The sequence below is a fragment of the Melanerpes formicivorus genome, unplaced genomic scaffold, assembly GCF_026170545.1.
Source record: "Melanerpes formicivorus ecotype bairdi unplaced genomic scaffold, bMelFor1.0.p_v2 SCAF_497, whole genome shotgun sequence".
Lineage (NCBI taxonomy): Eukaryota > Metazoa > Chordata > Aves > Piciformes > Picidae > Melanerpes > Melanerpes formicivorus.
This window is the reverse complement of record NW_027142849.1, coordinates 43,811-50,403: the sequence shown is the minus strand read 5'-3', so window position 1 is coordinate 50,403 and position 6,593 is coordinate 43,811. Positions and strand designations below refer to the sequence as shown.

The 6,593-nt window shown below is 59.4% G+C and overlaps 1 long non-coding RNA gene across 1 annotated transcript; it reads right to left on the bottom strand.

Moving 5' to 3' along the window:
* Nucleotides 1–317: 317 nt before the first annotated feature.
* On the bottom strand, nt 318–3,581 carry LOC137460056 (uncharacterized). The gene is made up of 4 exons (XR_010992625.1): nt 3,541–3,581; nt 1,507–1,609; nt 701–905; nt 318–352 (listed from the first exon to the last, which is right to left on the bottom strand). It is a non-coding gene; the product is annotated as an uncharacterized lncRNA (long non-coding RNA).
* Nucleotides 3,582–6,593: the final 3,012 nt, after the last annotated feature.

Here is a 6,593-nt window from a genome sequence, read left to right as displayed (position 1 = left end):
AGCTCTCACCTGCCCTGAGCTGCACTAGTCTGGGCAAAAGGAAGCAAGGAAGCTGGAGAACAAGGCAGATGTCACACAGCCTTCAGAGACTCCCCAAGGCCTCCTGTTCTTACCTTGCTGGGGCTGGGTTTGCTAGAGAGGAGCACATCGCAGGGGATTCTGTTCACATTGCAGATCCTGAAGCGTGCCGCGGCCTGGTGCCCAACCAGGACCTTGGTGAAGATGAACTTGTTCTCATCTGTGAGGAACAGCCCCTGCTGCTCCTGCACTGTCTGGAGGACCTGGCAGAGGTTGCTGCTGCTGCAGATCTGATGCCCCTCAAAGATGGACTCAAGGTCATCAGCCACGAATGCTGTGAGCAGAGCAGAGGGAGGGCTGAGGATGGAGAATCCTTCCTGCTGACCTGCCCTGCCCCTGCTGGCCTCTGAGAAGCTCTTTCTGCCCAGGGAGCTGCAAACCCCAGCCTTGGGTGGGGGAGCTGCCTGTGAGGATGGAGCTCAGGCACCCTCAGTCTGAAAGGGTTTCTTTTGATCCTTCCCTGCATCCCTCCCAGCCTCTCCCACTGGTGGGCTTGGCAAGAACCTCTGAGGATTCGCAGAGAGATGCAACGTCAGGCTCAGGCTGTCTGCTCTGTCCCAGGACTGAGGCTGGGTGCCGAGCAGCAGCAGCCTGGCCACAGGAACCCGTGGGCAGCACTCACCTGGAAGGCAGGACTCGGCCAGCAGGGTGTAGGGGATGCCAAGAGGGTTGTCCCTGGGGTCTCTGCTGCTGATGTCGATGAGCAGCTGCTCCTGGCACGGCCCTGGCAGCTCCGCAGCACAATCTACTGTCACCAGCTGCTGCTCCCCAGGAAGGATGGAGCCAAAGGCAGGGGACACTGTGAACATGCCCAGGGTGAGGCGAGCCTGCAGAAAGAGTCCCAGCAGAGGCTGATGGCAAACAGCCTCACTCTGAGCATCCCAGCAAGGAGGACCCTGGGCCTTGGCCTCCAGCTGGGCCCAGGGCAGGCAGGGATGACACCACGGCCCAGAGCACAACCCAGGATGAGATGAACAAGCAAAGGAGATGTGCAGGCCTAGCCTGAGTGGCTTAGAGAAAGGAGTTGGGTTGTAAAGGGTGAAGGTGGGAGCTGGGGTCCTTCAGCCTCCAATGTGAAACAGGAGAGCAGAGAGAACTGTGAGAAACCATCAGAGAGGAGAGCAGACTGGGCAGAAGGCAAGGCAAGGTCATCTCCTGTCCCTGGACTGGGAGTTCAGCAGGGACACTCCACAGCTGTGGCACTCACAGCCTTATTTTGGCCAGCAGCTACCAGGTACAGATCCCTTCCCCTTGGCCCCACAGCTCCAGGGCTGAGCAAGAGCACAGCATTGAGCAGCTCCTTCCTCTGCTCAGGGCTGGCAGAGGATGGGTCTCCCCCATGCAGCCCCTGTCCCATGCCGTGGGCACAAGCCCCCAGCCTGGGCACAGCAGTGGAGGAGCCTGTCCTGGGGAGCAGGAGCCACCCACCTTCACAGAGGGCTTGGTTTCCTTTGGCAGCAAGGGCTTGCTCTGCTTGGCTGCAGCAGACCTTCCACTGGAGCTCCCCTGCTTGTGGGAGTCGGAGAACTTCCTTTGATGTGCACCCAGAGGAGAGAGCAGAGAACATCCCTCAGGCTGAGCTCCTCCTGCCCTTCTCCACAGCCAAACCTTCCTCCCCAGGGAAGAAAGTCCTCCTGCTCTTCACAGCCCCCTGCACCACCTGTGGCTGTAGCTGATGGGCAGATGGGCTCCAGCAGCAGCTGCATGAGGATGAGCAGGAGGATTCTGTGGCATCTCTCTCCTCCCTGCTCACAAGCCAACTGCACAGGCAGACAATAACCCAGGGCTCACAGAACATGGACTTGTTTAGTTGGGAGAGACCTTTAAGGTCAGCAAGGCCAAGACTGACCCCAGCACTACCGGTCACCACTAAGCCATGGCCCTCAGCACCACACCTCACAGAGTCACAGAGGTGTTGGGGCTGGAACAGACCAAGCACCACATCTAAACGACCTTCAAACACACCCAGGCTTGGTGACTCCACCACCTCCCTGGGCAGCACATTCCTGTCCTGACCACTCTTGCTGGGACACAGTTTTTCCTAATGCCCAGTCTGAACCTACCCAGTCACAGCTTGAGGCTATTCCCTCTTTCCCTGTCACTAATTACCTGTGAGAGGAGACCAGCACCAACCTCTCCACAGCTCTGAAACCCCTCCAGGAGCAGGCACTCCACCACTGCCCTGGGCAGTCTGGGCCAGGCCTTGACAAGCCTCAAGGGGAAGAAATTGTTCTTCATGTGCAGCCTAAACCTCCCCTGGCACAACTTGAGGCTGTGTCCTCTTGTCCTAGCAGTTGTTCCTTGGGAGAAAAGACTAACCTCACCTGGCTCCAGCCTCCCTTCAGGGAGTTGTAGAGAGCCAGAAGGGCTTCCCTCAGCCTCCTCTTCTCCAGGCTAAACAATGCTAGGTGCCTCAGCTGCTCCTCACAGCCCATGTGCTCCAGACCCTTCCCCAGCTTTGTTGTCCTTCTCTGGCCACCTTCCAGCACCTCAATGCTCTTGGAGTAAGGGGCCCAAGCCTGGCCCCAGGACTCACAGTGCAGCCTGCTTGTGTGTCCTGGCTGCCTGCCACACGCCAGCCCTGCTGTGGGGCCTCCTCCAGCAGGAAGGTTGCTGCAGGCCTTCTCACCTTTTCTTTGTGGGCTCAGCTGCAGCCTGCTCTGCTCTGCAGATGAGGAACTCGAAGGGCAGGAGGCCTCTGTTCTGCAGCAGGAAGCTGCAGGCCCTCCTGGTGCCGCTGGCCATGGCCCCGCAGTCGAGCAGCGCCGCAGGGCTGATGCTGTACTGGCTGAGCACAGCTCTGGCTGAGAGCCTCACTGGGATGCTGGCAATGGGCTCCCCTCCTGCCCTCAGCTTGGGCTCCAGCACCTGCAACCAGGGCAGGCCTTGGTAAATCCAGCAGAGCCCAACCTCTGGCTCTGGCCTGTGGCCACAGCCCAGGTGCCCATCAGCTCATCCCCCTGCTCTGAAGTCCTTCTCCAGAACTGCATTTTCAGCCCCTCTTAGAATCATGGAATGGGTTGGCTTGGAGGAGTCATTGCTTCAATTTTCCTGCAGTCAGCAGGAACAGCTGAGGGCAGAGCAGGTGCTTCAGAGCTCCAAACAACCTGACCTGCAGTGCTCCCAGTGATGGGGCAATGACCACCTCCCTGGCCAAGCTGGGCCAGGCTGGCACCACCCTCAGTGTCAGACATTTCTTCCTCCTATCCAGGCTGAATCTTCCTCTTTTAGTTTTAAACCATCACCCCTTGTCCTGTCCCAGCAGGCCCTGATCCAAAGTCTGTCCCCAGCTTTTGGATTGGCCCCCTCCAGCACTGGAAGGGCCAGAACTGGCTTCTGAAAGCCTTTGCTGTGTGCAAATAACAGAAGGTTCCCCAGCTAAAGCTTGCTTTCCAGCACAGCCATGTCCTCCTGACCCCCTCAGCCCAGCTGTGCTCACCCTGCCTGCCCCAGGCAGCTCACCTGGCACAGCAGGATGGCTTTGTCCTCAATGCTGATCTCCCTCTGGGCGTGGAAGAGCAGCTGGACACTGACAGGATGCTCAGAGGCAGGCAGCAGGCCCTGCTGGGGCTGCACAGTGAGGTGGGAGGCCAGGTCACGGCTTCCGGGGTCTGTGGGGCGCAGCCTGAACCTGGGGAGGGAAGGAGAAGAAGATCTCTGCAGTGAACAGCCCAGGGGCCAGCAGCACAGCCAGGACCTGGCATGGGACCAGTAAAAACCAACCAAAGAATTCTGCTGTGCTTAGGAGCCCCAGGCCCTGGCAGAGCCAGGCAGTGCTGAGTGCTGGCAGCTCCCCTCCACCCCCAGCGTTTTCATTCCTCCTCTGAAGAGTCTCCTGAAGAGAAAGGACTTAGCCCTGGAAGGACAGCAGCAGAGCTCAGCAGGGACTGGCCTCAAATTCAGGGGCACAAAATCCCAGACCCCCAGCATGGGAGGGTTTGGAAAGGACCTCTGGGGATCATCTGGTGCAAGCCCCCTGCTAAAGTAGGGCACCCCCAGCAGCTTGCCCAGGAGCACAAGGGCCAGGGGGGGTTGGAATCTCTGCAGAGAAGGAGACTCCACAACCTCTCTGGGCAGCCTGCTCCAGGCCTCCAGCACCCTCACAGCAAAGTTTCTCCTCCTGCTCAGATGGAACTTCCTGGGTTCCAGTTTGTGCCCACTGCCCCTTGGCCTGTCCCTGGACACCACTGTCAGGAGTCTGGCTCCAACCTCTTGCCTGCCACAGGTCCTTCAGCTCTTGCTGAGCATTGCTCAGCTCCCCTCTGGGGCTGCTCTTCTCTAGGCTCAGCAGCCCCAGGGCTCTCAGCCTTTGCTCCTCACAGAGCTGCTCCAGGCCCCTCAGCACCTTTCTAGTTTCTGCTGGACTCTCTCCAGTGGTTCCCTCTTGCACTGAGGAGCCCAGAGCTGGAGCCAGGACTCCAGAGGTGGTCTCCCTAGGGCAGAGGACAGGCAGAGGAGAATGTCCCCTGACCTGCTGGCCACACTCTTCTTACTGCACCCCAGAGCCCAGGGGCTCTCCTTGTGGTGCCTGCTGAGCTGTGCAGAACTGCTGGGCTGGGGCTGGATTCTCCATGGCAATGGAGCCTGGAGCTCAGGACAGTCCCAGTGGTCACACACACCATGAGGCAGCCAGCATGGGAACAGCTTCTAGCCACAGGAGCAGACTGCAGGCCTGGGCAGGTGGTGGCCCCAGGCACTCCCAGAGCAGGCAGCTGGACCAACCTGTATGCAAGCTTGCACTGCCCTTGGTTCCTCAGGGTCAGCACTTGCTTGGCACTCCCCAGGACCTTCAGGACTCCAAAGTTCACACAGCCATCTGCACCTGCAGGACACCCCCAGAGCGAGGGAAGGGATGGGGAGGATGCTGGAGCTGCTGCAGGCTGCACCCAGTCAGGAGACAGAGACTGGGAGAGCTCAGGTGGGACAAAGCTCTGCTCAGCAAGTCTCCAGCCTTGCAAGGTTTCTCTGGCTGCTTTGCTGCCCTTTGCTCTTCTTACTCTGAGAGGATCTGTAGGGCTTAGCAGCCAAGGAGCTCAGCCTCTACCTCCTTGCTTCCAAGCACAGATCAACCACTTGATGTGCTGTACTGAGCCTTCAGGAACTGCCAGCTGCTTGTTCCCACCCCTGGTGTTTCAAAGGAGCACACTTCAAGGTGTGAGAGAGGCAAGGCACTGTGTGACCTGACAGTGCTTTACTCCACACAGCTGGCAAGAGACCTGTGCCATGGATCCACGCCAGGCCTGCATTGCTGTCCCACCCCATCCCATCCCATCCCATCCCATCCCATCCCATCCCATCCCATCCCCTCCCATCCCATCCCATCCCCCACTTGCCCCAGCAGTGCAATGCATCTGAACTCCTTTGCTCTGGGGCCAGCCACTGACCTTCAGGCAGGGTGATGTTCAGAGCAACTTCGTAGGCCTCAGCCACAACTTCAATGTTCTCCACCTGAACAACACCCTGGACATTCTCTGCAGCTGAAACCTGAGGCAGCAAGAAGCAAACCCTAAAGTCATTCTCCTCAGTGTTCCTGCTAAACAAGAGGAGTCCTTGTCTCTAGCAGCTGTCTTTACCCAGCCTGGGAGGCAGTGTGATGTACAAACACCCACAAGAGTCCTGAGGTGTCCCAGAGCAGGTGGCAATGACAGCCAACTCTCTCTTAGCAGGCAGCAGCCTCACTGCAATGCAGCCTCTAAACCCCAGGGAACAAAGCCTTAATAGCCAGAGGAGGAGACTCCACAACCTCTCTGGGCAACCTGCTCCAGGGCTCCAGCACCCTCACACCAAAGATGTTGGAGCCTCCTGGCTTCCAGTTCCTGCCTCTTCCCCCTTGTTCTGTGCTGGCACCACTGCCTGGCTCCAGCTTCTTGCCCCCCACCCTCAGCTCCTGCTCAGCACTGAGGTATTCATAAGCAGCATCCTTCAGTGAGGGTCCCTTGGTGCTAAGGGCCCAGACAATGTGGGCTCAAAGGAATCTCCTCAGGGCTCATCCTTTGGCCCTCTTTGCCTTCAGACACAGCCTCCATCCCCCAGGGCCCACAGCACTCTGCCCAGCTCTGCCAGGCAGGGCCCTGTCCCCTCACCTCCAAGCGGATCTTCTTCTCCACGCCGAGAGCCTTGGTGCTCCTGAAGCACAGCTGCACGGCCAGCTCCGAGCGGGGCCCGACCGTGCCCTGCCTCTGCGACACCGAGAAGCCCTCGCCGAGGCTCTCCAGCCCGCTGAGCCTCCAGGCCACTGGCAGGGGGCAGCTGTTCCGCAGCAGCAGGCTCCTGCTGTGCTCGCTGCGGAGACACCAAGGCTCAGTGCCAGCTGCTGAGGGGCACAGCGGCAGCCCTGCCGCGGCGAGCAGCCCTCCCCACGGGGCTGAAACCACCCTTCGGGCTTTGCTCTTTGCCACCAGCCTGAGAGGGGAGGCCCCTAGGGAGAGCTTGGTGGCAGAAGGGGATCCAACAGGAGGCAGATCCAGAGGAGCTACTCCACTCTCCCTGCACCAGCAGAGGAGAAGCAAATGCCA